The sequence below is a fragment of the Anopheles funestus genome, chromosome X (assembly GCF_943734845.2).
Source record: "Anopheles funestus chromosome X, idAnoFuneDA-416_04, whole genome shotgun sequence".
Taxonomy (NCBI): Eukaryota; Metazoa; Arthropoda; class Insecta; order Diptera; family Culicidae; genus Anopheles; species Anopheles funestus.
In genome coordinates, this window is record NC_064597.1 from 1109551 (window position 1) to 1129634 (window position 20084).

A 20084-nucleotide genomic window follows, 5' to 3' on the forward strand; every position below is an offset into this window, starting at 1 on the left:
AAAGGAATCTTTATTTTTTCCAGGCAAAAGAAGATACCAATAATTTTTTTCGTGGAGTATATCCTCCATTTGTGGTTTGTCCTCAAATTTTGTTGGTAGCTTCCGAGAGGTTTGTGCAAGAATAGGTGATGCTATTGGCTATTGGCTATTGGCTATTTCTGGAAGAAATTTAGTTTGAGGTTTTCTCGGAGATACCTCATCTCCATAATTTCTGAGGGAAGGAATAATTCCTTTGCGCTCAGAATTATAGAATTATTATACAAGAGGACCTTCTTTAGCAATATTGAGGATGCATATGTTCTAGGTACTCAACTTATCCGGCTATTCAGCTGACAAGTTACTCAACACGAGGTTTGTTGAACTACAACTTGTGGCCACAGAAACACAGAAAAGTTTTACCATCTCCAAACTCTGCAAGTGAGCCACAAAAGGTTATGTAGGTAATGGTTCGACACATTCTACCCTTACAGTACTTTTGCAACCGTAGCGTACAACTTCTGACGCCATTTCGCCATGCGAATGAAACAACTGAGCAAACACGGGCGGCACATGTAGCAACGAGGCTGTGATTATCCGGTGCGGAGTCGTAATCGTCTCACAGTAGCGTAAAGAAATTACATAAATCACAAGCAGTGTAGCCTTTATCAACTATTCATCTCACCGCCGTCCGCCAGTAGTTTCGTTTGACAGCTGTCAAGTTGGTTGTTTCGATCGATCGCATTGCCGTTCGCTATCGATCGATAAGGAGGCACACACACCAACGTAGTGGCAGCTGCTCGACTCTTCTTACTGATTTCGCCTAGCTCGCATAATCTTAGCAAAACTCTAGCAACCCATAGAATAATGACTGAACGAGACAAAAGCGCAAAATCTCCTATCACGTACAACAACAACAAAAAATGTATAAAAGCAGAATAACACAATAACCCAACACACCTACCTTCAATCCATTTGTGAAACAGTTTGCCGAATGTAGCCGTCTGGTAGAATCTAGCCATTTTGCGGTCGTGGCAGCAGCAGCAGCAGTTGGTACACGCTCGCCGTACTCGCCCCGTAAGCCATTCAAACGACCTCAAACAGACGACAACGGCAGCAGCGGTAGCAGCAGCAGCTCCAGCCTACACTTGCACACACCCTCGCTCACCAGGACGCCTGATCGAGGGTATCGAGAGGAGTGGTGTTCTTGACCGGAGACGGAATGGACTCTTTCCTTCCCAATGCCAACCTCCCCTCCTGGTTACCGGTGTTCACTATTCGTACAAAACCGCTGACAAATCGGAAGGAATTCCGTCACGGAAGCACTTTTTGTTCTCACACCACCGTCACACGGACACACAGACACACAGACACACTTGCCAGCACTTCCTTGGGGTATGGTGTCGTGTCACCGGTTTTCTTTACACCCGCACAGTGTTGTTTTTGCTCAATCCGCCTATTTTTCTTTTATTTTCCCTTTCCCCGGCACACGGAAGATATCTTCGTTCAACACTAAAACGCGCACACACTACCGGTAGTAGTACGCTCGGTATGTGTATACTACTCGGATGACATTTCTCCCTGGAAGATATGGTAACCAAACCGCTTCGGGATGTATATTTGGCTGACGTTGACAGTTTCTATGCTGTGCTGGCGAGGTGTTTAGTGCAGCGTGCTCTTATGAATTGTGAAATATTTCATCGATGCTGCCGTGTCGCACCCGACCAGCAGACTATTTCTTTTATTTCTTGCCAGTATGTGTATGTGCGCGGTTTTTATTTTACCGAATCTTTCACTCTTTTTGTGATTTCGTGTTTTATGACTGTTTCTTTGTCTTCACTTGTTTATTGTTACGTTGCTAGCGGTGCACTTCTAGTCTTGTACAGCTGTTTTTAATATTCTTAAGAGCATCACAATTATATTTCTTACTACGTTCACTTTCCTTTAACTTTTTTCCTGATGATAAATTTTGAAAAGGAAGATGTTTCGGTGTTGTTTTCTAGGTTGCTTTCTTTTTTAATTTAACAAGTTCACTACTCGTGCTATTACTGACAATGCCTTATGTCACACCGAAAGCAAATTCTTTTCGTTCGGTCACTTGTATTTTCCTTGGTTATTTGTACACCATTTCTGCACCTGTACGTCCTTTCCCCTTGAGACAAGGAAGTTCATTAAGCACTATTTCAGCATGAGAAAGAAAGAATAGAAGAGGGTCAGAGACAGAGAGAAAAAAAAAGATTTTATAAGTATTGGAAGCTCACGAAGCGAAAAAAAATAACAATCAAACAAGAAGAAGATTCTTTTCTATCCAAAAGTCCACCAAAAAAAAACAGTCGGCCATTGAAAACCCGAAAACCATCGAACGAACGTGCCCGGGGATGGTTTTCGATCACCGATGCTGACACCGTTGCTCAGGATGCGTGAAAACTTCACACACGTTGCTTTCCATCTTTCTTTCTTCTGAGCCACTCCAAAACCTCGGTATTTCCGTTGTGTCCTGAAACGAAAAAAAATAGCGAGAAGAGAAAAAAAACACACGATAAGATGTCGGTTTGAGTGGCAAGTGTGTTTCATGGCGGTGGAAAAGCGGGAGACGCAACAGCGAAGACACGAACGGCAAACTTGTTAGGGGAAAGTTGGTGGAAAAAAAATAAAACCCCTCTAGAAAACCGGTGAGTAGTCTGGGGAATTTCCCAAACATTCCGGACACGTTTATGCCACGTTCCGGATCATCTATTTCTGGAACCGCGAGCACCAGAACCGGCTGTCACTGGATAGTATCCATCTTGGTTTTTTTTTTTTTGTTTTCATTTCATTCTTATTCAGCAGAAATCACTCATCCATTGTCCGGGGATGGAGTTATAATATGCATCCTGGGAGACTGTCAGAATACATTCTCAATACCATGGGCATCCGGACCGGATTGGAAAACAAAAACGTTTTCAATTATTTTTAGCTTATCGATGGGTTCTGAATAAAGTTTGACAGTTTCGTACATTTGGCGAAACTCCCGTCGACTCAAGAAAGCTAATGGAAGTAAACCACTTCTGGATCCAGCATCTAGTTTTTGGTGTGAAAATATTCAGTACGGTCAACAAAAACCCTTTTAAATAATCAAAAATAATCACAAACACAACAGTAGCTCGTCGCTTGTGATTCCAAAAACACATATTAACAAATCCTCTTTTAACCTTCAAAGTCTAATGCATGTGCTTCGGCATGCTCTTCGTCAAAATTTGTAGTTTTATATTTTCGAGAATTGCCTACAATTCTACATCGTATTGAAATCCGAACTTTGTGAAAACTATTCCAGATGTTTGATACGACAAATCCAGATCTTCTTCAAAATCCTGAGTCTTCTTGAGAGTATGTTTTCATCAGTAAGCTTGGCAGTACTTTTTTATGACAAATATAGAATAAAAATAAATAAAACATAACAAAATATAAGCTCCTACATCGCTTTCTGTATCATCTACTGGAACACCTACTTGAACTACATCAGTATACAGTCAATGGGGTTTTTCCACCTACAGTCAACAGCTGACGTTCGTGAACTGCTGGAATGATTTCAAAAACCCCGATTGACAGCAACAAACATTAAAAAAAACAAGATTTTAAATCTCGTATCTGTGCTTCAAGCTGCAAACAAAGTCCTCAGGATGTTGCCCCTTTTTTCCAAAACGTTATCATGCGTTTTCTTTTTATGTGCGACCTAAGGTTTCTCATTGCTTAAAAAAAGTATATCGAACGAAACGAACAAACAAACAAACGACAAAAAACAGATTACCAATTCCTGCCAAGGGTATGAATATTTTTAAGCAGATTCTTGAAATGTTTTTCTTGGTTTCTAATTTTTATCATCTTATCGCTTTATTTTGCTCTACCCCTCTCTAACTAATGCTCAGAGCTTACTGTAAAAAAAAACTAAAAAAGGTTAACAAAAAAGAATAAAAAAACATGAATATTGTAATTGTTGGAATTTTTGAGAGTTAAAGAAACCAACCAACCGTCAGGTGTTATTTTGGTTTTGTTCCCACTCTTACACCCCTAAACATACAGCAAAAAAAAGCTGGTCACTAACCGAAGGGAGGAGAGTTTTTTTTTGTTGTTGTTTTTGGTTTCCGTTGTTGCTTCACCCAACATAACACAGCGGATCGGAAGGATTGTGCACCGGACGACCTTTGAACCACGTCCAGATTGTCCGACTCTCCGTGTGCAGAACGCAGACCAAAGCAGCAAACAGCAGAAAAAAGCTTCCCCGAGCGCTTTGTCCGGTTAGCGGCCTATCGGGACAGTTTTTATACGCTCGTTTTGTGCCCAATTTGGGGATGTGATTCGGGAGCATTCGTTTTTTGCTCCGTTTTTTCCCCCCTTACGTATATTCTCGAGAGTTTTACTGATGGTTCACTATCTGCTAGTGGAAGCGGAGAGGGTGATATTGAATAATAGAAATAGGAAGGCAAAAAAAGAGAAGGCAGCTTTATAGACCGCCGGAAACGGAATTACTCGCGACACACAACACGGTGTACTTATTTATTTATTTTTTTTTTCGTAGACAATTTGCTTTGACTGCTACAAGCAAGAGCGTCCGAAAAGGAAGATAAGAGTACCGAACGGGAGGATCAAAATGATTTGCCACCATTCCTTCATTCTTTACTCACGTGTTGTCGTGCCTAACGTGCCAACAGGGCACGTGAAACGCACGGCTTCGCTGTCTGACTTCCGTGACCGTGAAAAGCATTCGAAGCGTTTCCTTAACACACACTAGTCGTCCTTCTTTATTTGTTGTTGTTATTTTTTCTTCATATAGCGATTGCTGTACGTACCATCTAATACATTTTTTCAGCTTCACGCAGCTGGGTAAAATTAACCAAAAGAAAAACTGGTAGGGATGCGTAGGGAAAACGAAGAACACACCGCGTACGTACCGGTCGGATGACAATGATAAGGATAATGGTTGGCGCACCAGCCCGAAAAAATTATTTGTTGCCCATGTTTCCCTACCTTACCGCGCCCCCTCTTTACCACCCCTTTGCCACTTCCCATTTCATAGTGTTTCTCATTTTCTCCGAATGCGAAACTTTTCCTTTCACTCATCTTTCACCGATGTGTAACGATGTGTCCTAGAAAATGGATCGTTATAATAGCGTTTCATTCCCTTCCTCTCCCAGTTTCCCTCTTCACCCCCAATTCATCAACCCCCCCCTCCACATCCCCATCCTCCTTTAAAGGTGTGCAAAAAGTTTACCCTTCCCCTATAGCCTGCGTACGTTTCAACAGATCCCATTATCTGATCCCTTGGTCCATTGGTGCTTTCTTTTTCCCCTTTGTTTTTTCTTGCTTCCCTTGCACAAGATAAGGGTCGGATGATTTATTTTCTATTCACGCTACCACGCTGCTCGGCTCTAATGCGTCATTCTTATCATGCCTGCTACCTTCTACGCCCCAGCCGTAGCAGATCCAACAACCCAACAGTATCAATTATCATTAGCTTAGAGTTAGAAACGCCCCCGAGGAAGGACCGAAAAAACCTCCGCGCCCGTGTTGATGTAATGAGTGGGGAGTAAAAGCGACGTACCGATGTCTAGTCGAAAGTGAAATTGTTAAAATCGTTCAGATCGGCTTCGTGCCCGTTTACACCTAATGACCTTCGTTACGATAAATAACGGCAGCGAAAAGAAAAATAGGAAACTTCAGTAGAAACATATTAAAGAAGAAGAAAAGATAAAAGTAATAGAAAAGGACGTAAAACACTGGGTGAAAAGATACAACAAACATTGTTAAAAGAAAGGACACAACAAACCGTAGTGCCATTCCTTCTCTGTCACGCACGATCGAAAGCACAAAATGTGCGGTGTATCTGCATAAACAACAACAAAAAACACATAAATTCCCACACGTCCCTGAAAACTACCACGATGGCCAAAGCCTTGGTGTGATTAAAACCGTAAGCTGTATCAAACGCCTTTGTCATGCGAATTGCCTACTTCTAGGTGGTTTCGGGGAAAACGTTTTCCTAAAAACTTGTTCCCAGCGCATAAACCAACACTTGTACGCCCCGGGGTGCGAACGGGCAGGAAAAATCCACCCCAGAAGTAACGGCAACAGGAAGATAAGTTGGTGAATGGTGGTACGGCAATGAAACAATAATTTTCCATTCCATTGCATTTCGCTCCTAGATCATTTATATTTATTTTGCGTTTTACTTGTTTTGTGTTTCTTTTCTTTTTTGTTCTGTTGCGTTTACTTAGTTTGCACCATTTTATACTACGCTTTTCTGTTGTTTTGGGAAACATTTTCCCACACTCGGGAATTTGCTTTTGTAAGCGTTTTTTCTGTTGCTTTTATTTCTTTACTTTCAAGAATACTGACTTTGTGCTTAACTTTTAGCTCATTCCATTACGCTCGGTCAAATGGAAGCCCAGCTGCCCCACCCAGATACCCAGCAGGGTATCAAGAACTTTAAAGTCGATTCAACCGCGAGTTGAGAAGTCTGTGTGTGGGAGAAAATCTGTGCTGAATCTATTCACCATGGCAATGGTAGAGAACGGTGAGAGGGATGGAATATGTGAAGGGAAATATTTGAAAGCAAGCGCCAACATTCAACACATCCCATTCCATCAGTTTGCAATTACGCTAGATTTTCTTTATCTATTTCTGAAGCTGATTATCGAAAAACGCCCACCAAATTTTCCATTTCTTCCGTATTGGGGCTTTGCTTATGTTCATGTCACTGGCAGCCGGCTTTCCTATTTCTGTTCTCCCCTTTTTTTCGAAAAGAATGCAAAGAAAAAGATTGAGTTTCTGCACCCACCGTATGGACCGGTCGTAGATCGAATTTTATTTCGCTGCTGTCTGCCAAAGACAGCAACAGCCCCGCCGATGCCGCCGCCACAACCAAAACCCAAGACACAATTAAGCGGCGAAAGCCAAAACATCCTACATTCTTCACAAACGCGGTATGTGTTTGAGTTCGTTCCCGCCCCAGCACACCATCAAATGCTCGATACCGCGAAAATGGCGAAATCAATGGAGAACAAACGAATTTTGCTTATCCTCCACCCGGGCAGCCGGCAACTCTTTACAATGCTCTACCCAAAAACCAGAGATATAGACCGTAATACATAGCTAACAGCAGTTAAAGCGTGGCGTTGACTTCCTTTCACGACTAAAGGAGCAAGGATGTGTGTGTGCGTATGTGTGTTGAGCTTAAAATGGGGAATTGAACAAGGAACAGCAAAAAAACGTTCAACCGAAATGGCAACCATACACTTGTTTGTGTTGTTCTGTTTTTTTTTGTTTACTCAAAGAATTTTGCTACAGATTGCTATATTTGTGAATTTTTATGTTTTTGTTTTTCTCTTGCATTTATTCGTTGACTCATGCTTATTTTTATAATTTCTCATTTCATTATTTTCATTAATTGTTGCGCTATGTTTTTCTTAAATTATATTATTTACTTAAATTTTTGTACAGCCCATAACAAGTTATGTTCTTTTGTTTGTTTGTTTATTTAACTTTTTTAAAGATTTCTGTTATTATTTTTTTAACTGTTTTTAGATTTTTACTTTTGTTTAGACAATTTAAAATAAATTAAACTGAATGTGAAATAAATAAAGCACCACCGTTTGCGCATGTAACATCGTTGCATTATTTGCAAAATCATTAAATAACAAATAGAACCCAAATAATATGGCCCTGCCCGGATAATCCAAACCGGGACACGGGTATGTGTGGAAACATCGGTGCACCGGGGCTCCGGATTGAGCATGTTTGAGCTAAAATAAACAATGATCGAACAGCGGAAGCCGCCTTTGGCGGTTTTCATCGTGCGTTCCTTTTTATTTTGTATTTCCCACCCCATTTCCTACCCTCCCGTGCTCCTTCTTTTTATTTGTCCTGTGTGCTAAACAGGCCACAATAACGTCTGTGCAATGGTTGTTCGCTGTCGCAAGCAAATTTTCTAGCACAATCCTGCGTAACGTTATCAACGGGCCAGATGATAACGATTGTACAGTTTTGGTGGTGCGACTGGTGGCATTTGGGGAAGATGTTTGCCCAGCAGCAAGAATTGGGAGTGAATTTGTCGTATCGTCTGTTTGTTCTCTCTCACTCACCTCATCATCGAGCGCAAGGTGGAAAAGTGTACGTGGGTGGGGATATGATCGAGGAGAGCGGGGGCTAGGGGAGGATTTGTTGGGAAATTAAGTTGATGAATCGCGATATAAACATGACGCGAAGGCGACGAGCGAGCTGGATCTGGATTTTTCTAAATTGGTTCCCACACCCGAACTCGTCCGCTCAAGCGAATATTCGCCGTTCCGTTTTGCTGTTACATGATTTTACGTCAATCTCTAAACATGCTTCAAGATTCTTTTCTTTCCCCTCTCTTCGTCCATATTTTTCTGTGTTTCCTCCTGTCCCTTTCGGGGGCGGTTTCTTCCGGTTAGATTCTTTTCCTCCTTTTGTTCCTTGCAAAACCCCTGAATGTAGGCAAACATATTCTTAGGATGTTTATGGCGCGTATTTCTTTGTTGCCAACAACTTGAAAGCGCGTATGGTGATTGATTTTCACTTGAAATTCATGCCAACTTTTTCCACTTTCACTTTCTCTCTCTCTCTCTCTTCCCTTTCTGTTCTGTGTTTACTTCATTCCCTCTGCTATATTTGTCGTTCCGGTGTGGGCGGAAGCAACATTCGATACTTTGCTGCCCGTCTGATATGTTTTACCTAGATGGTACGTATTTTCCCAAGATTAGAGAATTGCCGTGCACGCACGCGGGAAGAAAATAAAACCCGCCACGCGTGGTGTATGTAACGAATTTTCCTACGCGTAAAAAAGACACTGCCCTTCCCAGCGAGCGCTGCATGCTGCGATTTATCTGGGCGATACATAAGCACAGGGACTTATCTGTATTTATTTGATAGCTTTTTTGCTCTCTCCCTCACTACCATTCGCATCAATTCGATATAGCTTAAAGTTCTTTTGAAACCGGCACCATCCATCGCACAGCTGCTTCCATCAATGGCGTAAAGCTTTATGTAGGTTTTACACTCGGCTTTACCGCTTGCGGTGGTTTTGAGTGTGGAAGCAGTTAGAGTTCTTACCGAAGCGAACAAGTGACCTCGTCACTAAACGCTTAGCAATTGTCGCGTTTGCAAACGCGATTCAGAAAAATTGAAAAAAAAAATGAAAATTTTCCTCATTTTTGCATAAAGTTTTGGCTGTAACTCGGTCGGTATCTAACGGATCGCCAATCTTTAACCTGTGGTCGATAGATGGCATCAATGGCTACATTTTCTTCTTGGACGGCCATGCCCTCAGATGTCTGTGCCAGAAGTTATTCGAGGAACCAAGTTCCTTACCCTGTTTGAGAAATTGTAAAATTTTCCTCATTTTTGAGCAATGTAGCAAAAATTTCAAATGTGTTATATTTTTATGGGAATTTGTTGCAATAAGTTTCTTTTCACGTAAATAGTGCTTTAAATTAAAAAAAGAATAAAAAATCAGAAAAAAATTTCAAAAAATTTTTCCACTCGAAAATTTCATAAGGGGTACCCCTTGCCATTTTTTTGAGAAATTTTGCAAAAAGATTAAATTGTTTTATTTTAATGCCAATGGGTTGCAATGAGTTTCTTTTCACTCAAATAATGCTTGAAATAAAAAAAAGAGTGAAAAATAATAAAAAAATCAAAGAATTCAAAAAAAATGAAAATTTTGCTCATTTTTGCACCAAATTTTGCCTATAACTCGGTCGGTATCCAACGGATCGCCAATCTTTAACCTGTGGTCGATAGATGGCATCAATGGCTACATTTTCTTCTTGGACGGCCATGCCCTCAGATGTCTGTGCCAGAAGTTATTCGAGGAACCAAGTTCCTTACCCTGTTTGAGAAATTGTAAAATTTTCCTCATTTTTGAGCAATGTAGCAAAAATTTCAAATGTGTTATATTTTTATGGGAATTTGTTGCAATAAGTTTCTTTTCACGTAAATAGTGCTTTAAATTAAAAAAAGAATAAAAAATCAGAAAAAAATTTCAAAAAATTTTTCCACTCGAAAATTTCATAAGGGGTACCCCTTGCCATTTTTTTGAGAAATTTTGCAAAAAAAATTAAATTGTTTTATTTTAATGCCAATGGGTTGCAATGAGTTTCTTTTCACTCAAATAATGCTTGAAATAAAAAAAAGAGTGAAAAATAATAAAAAAATCAAAGAATTCAACAAAAAATGAAAATTTTGCTCATTTTTGCACCAAATTTTGCCTATAACTCGGTCGGTATCCAACGGATCGCCAATCTTTAACCTGTGGTCGATAGATGGCATCAATGGCTACATTTTCTTCTTGGACAGCCATGCCCTCAGATGTCTGTGCCAGAAGTTATTCGAGGAACCAAGTTCCTTACCCTGTTTGAGAAAATGTAAAATTTTCCTCATTTTTGAGCAATGTAGCAAAAATTTCAAATGTGTTATATTTTTATGGGAATTTGTTGCAATAAGTTTCTTTTCACTTAAATAGTGCTTTAAATTAAAAAAATAATAAAAAATCAGAAAAAAATTTCAAAAAATTTTTCCACTCGAAAATTTCATAAGGGGTACCCCTTGCCATTTTTTTGAGAAATTTTGCAAAAAAAAATAAAATCGTTTTATTTTAATGCCAATGGGTTGCAATGAGTTTCTTTTCACTCAAATAATGCTTGAAATAAAAAAAAGAGTGAAAAATAATAAAAAAAAACAAAAAATTAAAAAAAAAAATGAAAATTTTCCTCATTTTTGCACCAAATTTTGCCTATAACTCGGTCGGTATCCAACGGATCGCTAATCTTTTACCTGTGGTCGATAGATGGCACCAATGGCTACATTTTCTTCATGGACAGTCATGCCCTCAGATGTCTGTGCCAGAAGTTATTCGAGGAACCAAGTTCCTTACCCTGTTTGAGAAAATGTAAAATTGTCCTCATTTTTGAGCAATGTAGCAAAAATTTCAAATGTGTTATATTTTAATGGAAATTTGTTGCAATAAGTTTCTTTTCACTTAAATAGTGCTTTAAATTAAAAAAAGAATACAAAATCAGAAAAAAAATTTCAAAAAATTTTCAACTCGAAAATTTCATAAGGCTTACCCCTTACGATTTTTTTGGGAAATTTTGCAAAAAAAATAAAATTGATTTATTTTAATGCCAATTGGTTGCAATGAGTTTCTTTTCACTCTAGTAATGTTTCAAATAAAAAAAAAGTGAAAAATAATAAAAAAAAATCAAAAAAATCGAAAAAATGAAAATTTACTAAGGCTGATTTTTGCACCAACTTTTGCCTATAACTCGATCTGTATCTAACGGATCGCCAATCTTTAACCTGTGGTCGATAGATGGCATTAATGGCTACATTTTCTTCTTGGACGGCCATGCCCTCAGATGTCTGTGCCAGAAGTTATTCGAGGAAGCAAGTTCCTTACCCTGTTTGAGAAAATGTAAAATTTTCTTCATTTTCGCACCAACTTTTGCCTATAACTCAGTCGGTATCCAACGGATCTCCAATCTTTAACCTGTGGTCGATAGATGGCATTAATGGCTACATTTTCTTCTTGGACGGCCATGCCCTCAGATGTCTGTGCCAGAAGTTATTCGAGGAACCAAGTTCCTTACCCTGTTTGAGAAAATGGAAAATTTTCCTCATTTTTCTGCAATGTAGCAAAATTTTTAAATGTGATATTTTTTAAGGGGAATTTGTTTCAATAAGTTTCTTTGTACTCAAATAATGCTTTAAATTAAAAAAAGAATAAAAAATCAGAAAAAAATTTCAAAAAAATTTTCCACTCGAAAATTTCATAAGGCTTACCCCTTACGATTTTTTTGGGAAATTTTGCAAAAAAAATAAAATTGTTTTATTTTAATGCCAATTAGTTGCAATAAGTTTCTTTTCACTCAAATAATGCTTTTAAATCAAAAAAGAGTAAAAAATAATAAAAAATTAAAAAAATTGAAAATTTTCTAAGGCTATAGCCTTACCTTTTTTTGAGTAATTTTAAAAAATTTTATAAATTGATCGCAATAGCGGCAGTTGCTAAGCATGTAGTCACGAGGTGCGAGCTGACTGGTTATCGTTACGAACATTGCTTAGAGTTACGAAATATCATACACATATATTCATCGTGAAAGATATTAACAGAGAAAAATGATATTTTTTCGATCGTGCTTGCGTAAAAAGACAACCATTTTTTGTCGCTTAAGTACATGACCGTGAGGTATGCAATGTAACCTTCTTTAAAGGCACCGAAAATGAAGCCACCACCTCGAAAGCGGCACTGCCAATGAGCAGCTGTATTTGCTCTTATTTTCTTACCCGTACCACAGCATCACTGCACAATCACCATCCTAAATATGCACTGGAAGCAACTGAACAGCGAAAGGATTGTTCGACCGGGTAGCAGTAGCAAAAAATAAACAAACAAAATAATTGGGTTCTTATTTTTTCTTTACTTGATGGCATCGGTGACTTTATGATTCGCGCTGCGCTTAACACAAGAGCAACACAGAAGCGAACCATTAGCTTAATGCGTTTTTTTTTGGAGAGGGCCATTTGCCACGTTCAGGGATTGTATCGTCGAATTGCTGGGAATAATTAGGATAAGATTTAAAATAATCATATTTATACTCTTCAAGATTAATTCTATCATATTCTTTGCTCAGGCATGTAGCCTAGTTACGATCGTTGATAACAAAATTTAAAAAAAAATTATCAAAAATAACTAAAAAGGATTAACAAACCCTTAACCTTCTGAGTCAGTTTTTGAGTGGTAAACGGTCCTTAAAGTTTAAATAATAAAGTATAAAATTATTTTATTTTCAACACCACTAATTAATTCAAATCTGCCTATTAGTGTTAGAAGCACAAAGTGTTGGAAAAAAGACAAATGAGTTCCAACATGGTGTTGAGAGCAAACAACAACAAAAAATTTCCTTATAATAACAGCGTAGGATGTGGTGTTGAACAATATGCAGAAGAAAAAGGGACTTTTAAATAAATTACTCCACTTTGAAGCTGAGGTAATTTGGAGTAGCAACAACACCACGAAAAAAAGCAAGCTACATTTAAGGAGCTTCGTAACTTAGTTCTGAATATTTGAGTAGGAGAAAAGGAAAAAAAAATAATAAATTTTTCAACTTTACGTCACATTCAAAATATTTCCATGCCATGTCGCTATTTCTTAGCCGACGTTGCAAGCAGTGTATTCGCTTGTCGTGTGCGACTTATTACATGACAAAAAAACCCACCAAAAAAACCCAACCTATGGAACGTACCACAAGGCTCACTAATCATTGGGTTCGATAGAAAAAAGCCCATCTTAAAAACCATTTGCTGCGAAAAACACGTCCACAAGGTATGTGTCTTGCTAATTACAGCCTACCACACTCGCATTTGCCTCCATTCTGGAGGGAGCTCCGTTTTTCTTGGCCTGAGTGTGTGTGTGTGTTTGTATGTGCTAAAGAACGGATAATTGAATACCATTCGAGGCGGGCACTCAGAAGCATCAGCTCCCTTAGCTATTTCGGGTGGTGTTTTGTGAAGAAAGGTAATAAATGAGTAATCAATTACCTATTCGGGCAATATATTACCGAAGCTGCCACTAGCCGTTGACAGGCCAATGATCTACCGGACCACTAGTGGGAACTGGAATTAGAAGACGGTAAAGTAGCATAAATCGTCTCTACACCTTCTCCTTCCTCATCTTTTCCTACTGAGGCCTGGTTATCGAATGTCCTCCCAAGTTAGCTACGACACACCTACGTTGATTCTGCCTACATTTTTGATGCTACCCAAAAACAGTCCAACCCTGCTAGACATGGTGAAATAGGAAAATCGCATACCATCCTATCTCTGGTAAAGATACCGAAATGTCCGAATCCTATTCGTTTATGATAATGTGTTTGGGACTCTCAGCACAGCAGTCCAAACACACCGGATCGATGCGAATTGCATAAAACATCATGCGAATAAATGGTTTCGCTCTGTCCCTTGCTATCCACACCACCATCGCCACCACCACCGAGCACTTCTTCGGTATCTTCTTGGGGAAGTTTGTGGAAAATCACACTTTTAGGCAACCCGCTCACGGATTGCCAAATTCCACACATTAGCACACCGCACACGGCAGTCGAGGATGGGTCCTGATAGTGCTAACCTTCCTACTGCATACCGCCACTGACAGCAAGAGCCTTGTACGTTTGATAGTTTTGTCCTTATCGCTGTGTGTGGATAGATGTTTAAGGTGTGAGCGCCCTGGTGTGCTATTTCGATAAGAGGATTGATTTATGTTAATGCGATACGATTCGTTTACGAACACATCAACCCACCATCCGTGCGATGTCCTAGAGCGTACCCGGTGGGTTATGTGTACTGTACCGCCTGGAACAGGCAGAGAGTCACACCTCTCGCAAAGCTATCCAAAAACCTGCCATAACTCGACACATGTACATCGTGTTGTCCAGGTGTAAAATACTAACCTGTCTGACACTACGCAACACTGCAGAGAAAGAGATGAGAAGTCGACCTAACAACACTCGCTTTTGCGCTGTGTCATCGGGTCAAGCAGGAAGAACGCAGTAACGAAGTAAAAAAAAGGGAAGAAAGCAACAAAAAATAGAACCACAAATCAGCTCAAACACCGAAGTAAAATAATCAATATACGAAAATTATAAACCACACGACGCGACCCACAGGTTTTGGAAGGGCCTTCTTGCAGAGATGAGGAAGATAGATGGATGGCGTAAGCAATAGGAAGATAGAGAAAGCGCACTACACAGGGCATCTGTGGCCCGTCATCGTCATAATCATTATCACCGTTCCGATCCGATCTGATGCGATCGATGGCGAGCTGTCATGGGTCACTGTTCTTCCTATCTTTATCCCCCGCTTCGCACCGTACCCAGGGTGCAGGGTTCGGTACCAGCGCGGCCTTCTTCATCGTCGCTAACGTGCCGTCTTAATTAACACACGCATCCGCAAACGTCTAATGTCTGGGTGCGCGAGAGCGTGCGCGCGCGCGCGCAAACACCATTGTCCGCACCCCATGGTGACTTGTGCATTCCTTTGTTTTGTCCTGTTGCTGCTGCCCGGGGTTGTGTGTGTGTTGTTGTTGTTTAGTTTTTGCTTTGCGTTGCTTCTCACTCCCGTCCAGAGATTCGACCGTTGTCAGTTATTACTATTATTATCGAAGCTATTTCTCGCACCATATACAAGGGGGTGGCTGGATGCAAGGGAGTCCTTCCTGGCCGTGTCGAAGTGCGCACAATTTGGGATGTGCTTCGGCAGGGTTTTGCGAGAAACGGTCAAGCGTTTCGGTGTCTAACTCTAATTCCTGTTCCAGTCTATTACACACAAGAATGGCAAAAACAATTCAAGCTACTCTGATTAGCATCAATTATCTTCAAAAATCGGAGAATATAAAGTTCGAGTTTTAAACAGAAACGTATCACTTCTTCCAGTGTCCTGTAGGCTGATATAAGTCATATATCTGATACGACACCATTCTCACCCTTGAGAATTCACCCCTCATTCTTGGGAACTTACCCGAAGATACCAAACTGACAAAATCTGGTTTTGGTTAATTCGCGATTTAGTCTCTAGCCTATGTTTAAGCTAGAGAGCTATGAGAGAAAGAGAGAGAGATCCAAACATTCTTACGATTCTGAAAGTTGATCCCATCACCTCGTCACCCTTTAATGAGAAACCCTGCAGTGCACCCGTTTCCTATGCCAGCGCACACTTCTAACCAGTAGGTATGTGTGTAGAAATGTGCTTCCATCGCCCCACAGCGCATGTCAGTTCACCTTCGGCGGTACGATTCACTACTAATCTTCTGTTTGTACAAGTATTGGGGAAAAAAAGATGCGGAAGAGCGAAGAATAGGAACAAAAACCAAAACCATAACCTCTCAATCACAGATTTAGAAATTAAAAAAAAAACATACACAACGCAACAACAACGCTCAACTCACACATGCCATAAATTGAAATGAAATCTAAGCGTCAAAGTTATTCCCGTCTCTACAACGCTACTTTAACGTACTCCAGCTTGCGCACGTTTCCACCATGCCCTATCTCATACAGCAGCAGCAGCAGTCCACCTGCTCACCAATCTTGTATCCAGGGGGATCAGATCGAACGACTCGACAAATCGTGCAGCTACAACATTTGCGTTTGCTGTGTTGTCCGGGCGGCGCGCCTTCGCACGAGTAACACCAGCTTTAAACGCGTCGGTGGCGAAGGGCGCATTAGATGGAAAATTATTACTGGCAATATACCCGCGCATGTCCACCGACCGGAGCATGTCCGAAGTCGGCACCCCACGCCACGATGTCCGATTTCGGCAGTCGGATATCGACGGCTTAGGCGATCACGATCACCACTCCGCGGGTATTGCCGGTTTGGTGCGGTTGCGGTAGCGTTTGGTAGTTTTGCCGTTTGCCCGCCAACGCAACCTTCACGATTGAAGGTTTTGCAGCACGCAAAGAACCGGCGCACGAGGTCGTCAGTTAGCTATTCCTCCAAACGTGTGTGTGTATGTCTGTTTTGGAGGAGTGTACGGAGTGATTGACTGGTGCTGTTTGGGCGAACAAGCAGGAAGCAGGAAGAGTCGTCAACTACACCTTTATCCCCAACGACCTTGAGTGTTCAATTCGTTCGCACAAGAGCCTAGTTGGGGACCAAACACCAAAAATTCGTACCACTCCTAATCTGCCACTATGTCAAAGCTAACGCTGCAACTCATACTCGTAAATAATTCAAGTTAACACTAACATTGATTACACGGACAGATCTTAAACGATTCTTGCCGATCGTGCCGATGGATTCAAGAGAGCTGCTACTGGGCGGTTTACTTGATCGCCGCATGTCAAAAATTTTCCACCGATTAATCTAAACATTTCATCGACCTCCTGTCTGCCCGGCTGGAACTGGATTGCAACACCGCTCAATGCCACCGATAAGCGGCGCTTGGACAAACTCTACCGGCAGTTAGTCGACCAAAGTGAAGGAAACGTCTTAATCATCACCTCACTATCCGGCGGTTGCGTCGATCGCACTGGCATCATCCAGACGACGACGAAATCAGAGCAACAAAACATGGTTGAAGAAATTTGCTCCGATTTCTTCACTCCCATCCGTCGATGGGACGTTTCCCGTGTCACACCCACCCCCCCAAGCAATAGCTGTCATTCGCATCTAGCGTACATACCCAGCGCACGATACGTCAGACTCATCATGATCGATTCACACGCGTAACCGTAAGCTCCACCAGGCTCTTACTCACGAGAAGCTCGCCGACCGAAACAGCCGCCCATACACCGCAACTACTTGCCATTCCCTTACCAAACCGCCTTTTCACTTGTGCGCACCTTCCCCTCCGCCCTACTCCCCCCTCCCCCCCCCTCACCCCCTCCCAAACCTCATCCCACTGGCGTGTGTGGCCTGGCAAGATTTAGCGCCCGCGATGACTTTATTCGGCATCGTCACCGTGGCCCCGTGCGGCTTCCATCCATGTCGCCTCGTACGGACGGCCTCGTACCTAACTCGTCTAGCAGTGGCGTTTCATTTCTACTATTACTCCCTCAGGGTCAGGGTTTCGAAGCACTCAGCGCTAACGGTGTGCGTGTGGCACAACGGTGGCGAAGTAATCCGAACTTGGAGACACATTTCATCGGCCCACCGGTTCCCCGATTCTTGCGACAAGCAACGAGGCAAGAAAAAAAAAGTAAAACAACAATTCCAGGCGACCCTTTTAAGGGTGCGCAAGAGCTTCCGTGTTTGTGCGGATTAGTTTGTCAGCACAGTTGTTGGAGTTTGCAAAGTTGTTTTTGGTTTTTGTTAGCTGCTAACATTTCTCACACTCGCCTGGATGGGTTGTCATCTTACCGAAACCGTATCACGGCTGGAAGGTTGCTTTTTTTCTTGTTGCTGTTATTGCGAAAGTGCGCCCTCCGTTCCAGTAAGGTAGGTTTCCATTTCGCTACACCGAAAACTTCTACTACTGGCACTGCTGGGCAACAGGTCGGTTCCGGTGTCGGGTGATTGAGATATCAACTCGGCCGGGACCCCGCTACGGAACACCTCGATCAAATGCTGGCACGCGTGGATAACACGCATCATAGCGCTATTAATCGCCTGGCTAACTCTCCCTGACATCTAACGTGTGTGGGTAATCCGATCTAGACTCCACGTTGCGGGAGATCGGTACACGTCAACATACTCGAAGCAACCAGCGATCAGCGTGGCTTACCGCTTCCTCAAGTGTGGCTTACACGTCCGTCAGGGAAAAAACGAACAAACGAAAACGGGTGAGAAAATAATGCGATCATCTTTGGCTTTAAACACACGTGTGTGTGTGTGCGTACGGTGAGGTGTCGTGTGGCACCTAACGAAAGTCACTCGAAGGCAAAGGCATTTACAGTAAACCACGAACGCGGTACCCAACCATATAAACAAATGCAAAACCGCAATGCCGGGCACACTTTGTTGCCCGCTCGTCATCCGATTATACCCTTCGCTTTTCTCTCTCTCTCTCTCTCTCTCTCTCCCTAACAAAAAACAACCCCATGACTCCCCATTTCTGATACCTGATGTGTGTGGTGTGACACCTTCCTCGGTGACTTCGTGGGACTTTTGCGAGATCTTCATGCGATCGGCTTCGGAACGATCACGAACACACCCTTACACCCTGTTTGTGGTACATTGTATACAATTTCCATGATCCACCCCCTTTTTCCAGTAGCCCTCCTCCCCCACACTACTCTTGCCGCTCTTGAAATCATCCTAGCTTTCGCTTTTTTCTTGTTTTCTTCCTGCCATAATCGTCACTACTCTTATAATGTGGCTGATTGAAAAGCAGTGCTGTGAAAATTTACATCCCTTCATCCCCTTTTTAGTGCTGCAACTGCTTCGAGGATGCAGAACAGGGAATGGCGTGGGAAGAAGGGGTAGCCAAACTCCCAGGAAGGGCGCAAAGACAGTGAAGCGTTTCGAAGGTTTGATGATCGCAACGAGACAGCTTAATTGATGGTGTCATGTTTCGGAACGTTATGAAAACCTATCCTAGCCACACGCTCTTTCCCTTCCCGCTTCCTCCAGCCCCCATCCACTCCACTCCTCTTCCCCCTCCCATTAAATTACCATTGCGCTTGCTTTGAAAAACGTTCTAAGCACACCCACCGATTGGGGCCCGCTAATTAAGTTCCCCCATCACCACCCTCCCTCCTGCCACCTCCCCCCATCCAATCACTTCGCTGCTCTTTCCTTTTTCGCTTCGTGGAGAGGGGGAAAGGAAGGGCAGGTAAGATTTCCACCAAACTTCCGGTGAGTCATACAATATAAACTCACAACCCCGTACAACCCAACCGCCCCCCCCCCCCCCCCCCACACTCCCCGTCAATCGTCGATCTAAGCCACTTATCTAATGTTCGATCTGTGCGGGAAATTTGATTTCATGCACACCTCTCGGTGTTGTGTTGCATGCTAAAATTAGTCACTTCGAGGAAAATGGGCTCCAAACACGTTGGGCGAGAGAGGAACGGGAGAATGTGGTTCTTGGAAAATCAAATTGTTTGTAACTACCTACAAATACACGCGCCAAGCATGGCGGACAAATTTTCATCTATTACCTAAGTAGAGGAATTTTACCACACCCCACTAAGCCACCAACCACCCCAAAAAAGGGGGGAGGGAAATGGAGAAAAAAAAACAAGAGTATATGACTAATTTACCCTCACTTCTATCCATTGGTACCTTTTGCCACCGGCATTTCCGTCCGATTCATGATCCCAAGAACACGTGATCTTTTTGTTTTTCTTTTCTTCGTTTGTTGCTATTGCCTTCTTACGAGGTGCCAAACAACCTCAATCATTGTGTTCGAGCTTGTGACAAAGGGAATAGAACGAACTTTGCTGGGCGTAAGGACACAATTTTAGCAATCAATGAGTAAAGCGTGTGCTGCCGTTGGTGGGTGAAAATGGCAGCAAAGATGGCAACTAATATCAAACAATACTGGTGACCTGATGGTCATTAGATGGCGGTGCGGTGTTTGTTTTTTTTTTTTTTGGTTAAGAAAAAACTCGA

At 41.9% G+C, this 20084-nt stretch overlaps 1 protein-coding gene across 11 annotated transcripts in view; it reads right to left on the minus strand.

Annotated features, from left to right (window-relative positions):
* LOC125765677 (octopamine receptor Oamb-like) overlaps positions 1–20084 on the minus strand; it is an 86411-nt gene that overhangs the window by 46316 nt on the left and 20011 nt on the right. For 5 of the 11 annotated variants that reach the window (XM_049431111.1, XM_049431100.1, XM_049431085.1 and 2 more), the window contains exon 2: positions 941–2154. The gene's annotated coding sequence lies outside the window, so the exon portion shown is untranslated. Of the gene's footprint in view, positions 1–940; positions 4968–20084 lie in introns of those variants that run through there. The other 6 variants (XM_049431137.1, XM_049431145.1, XM_049431121.1 and 3 more) reach the window with 3 other exon arrangements.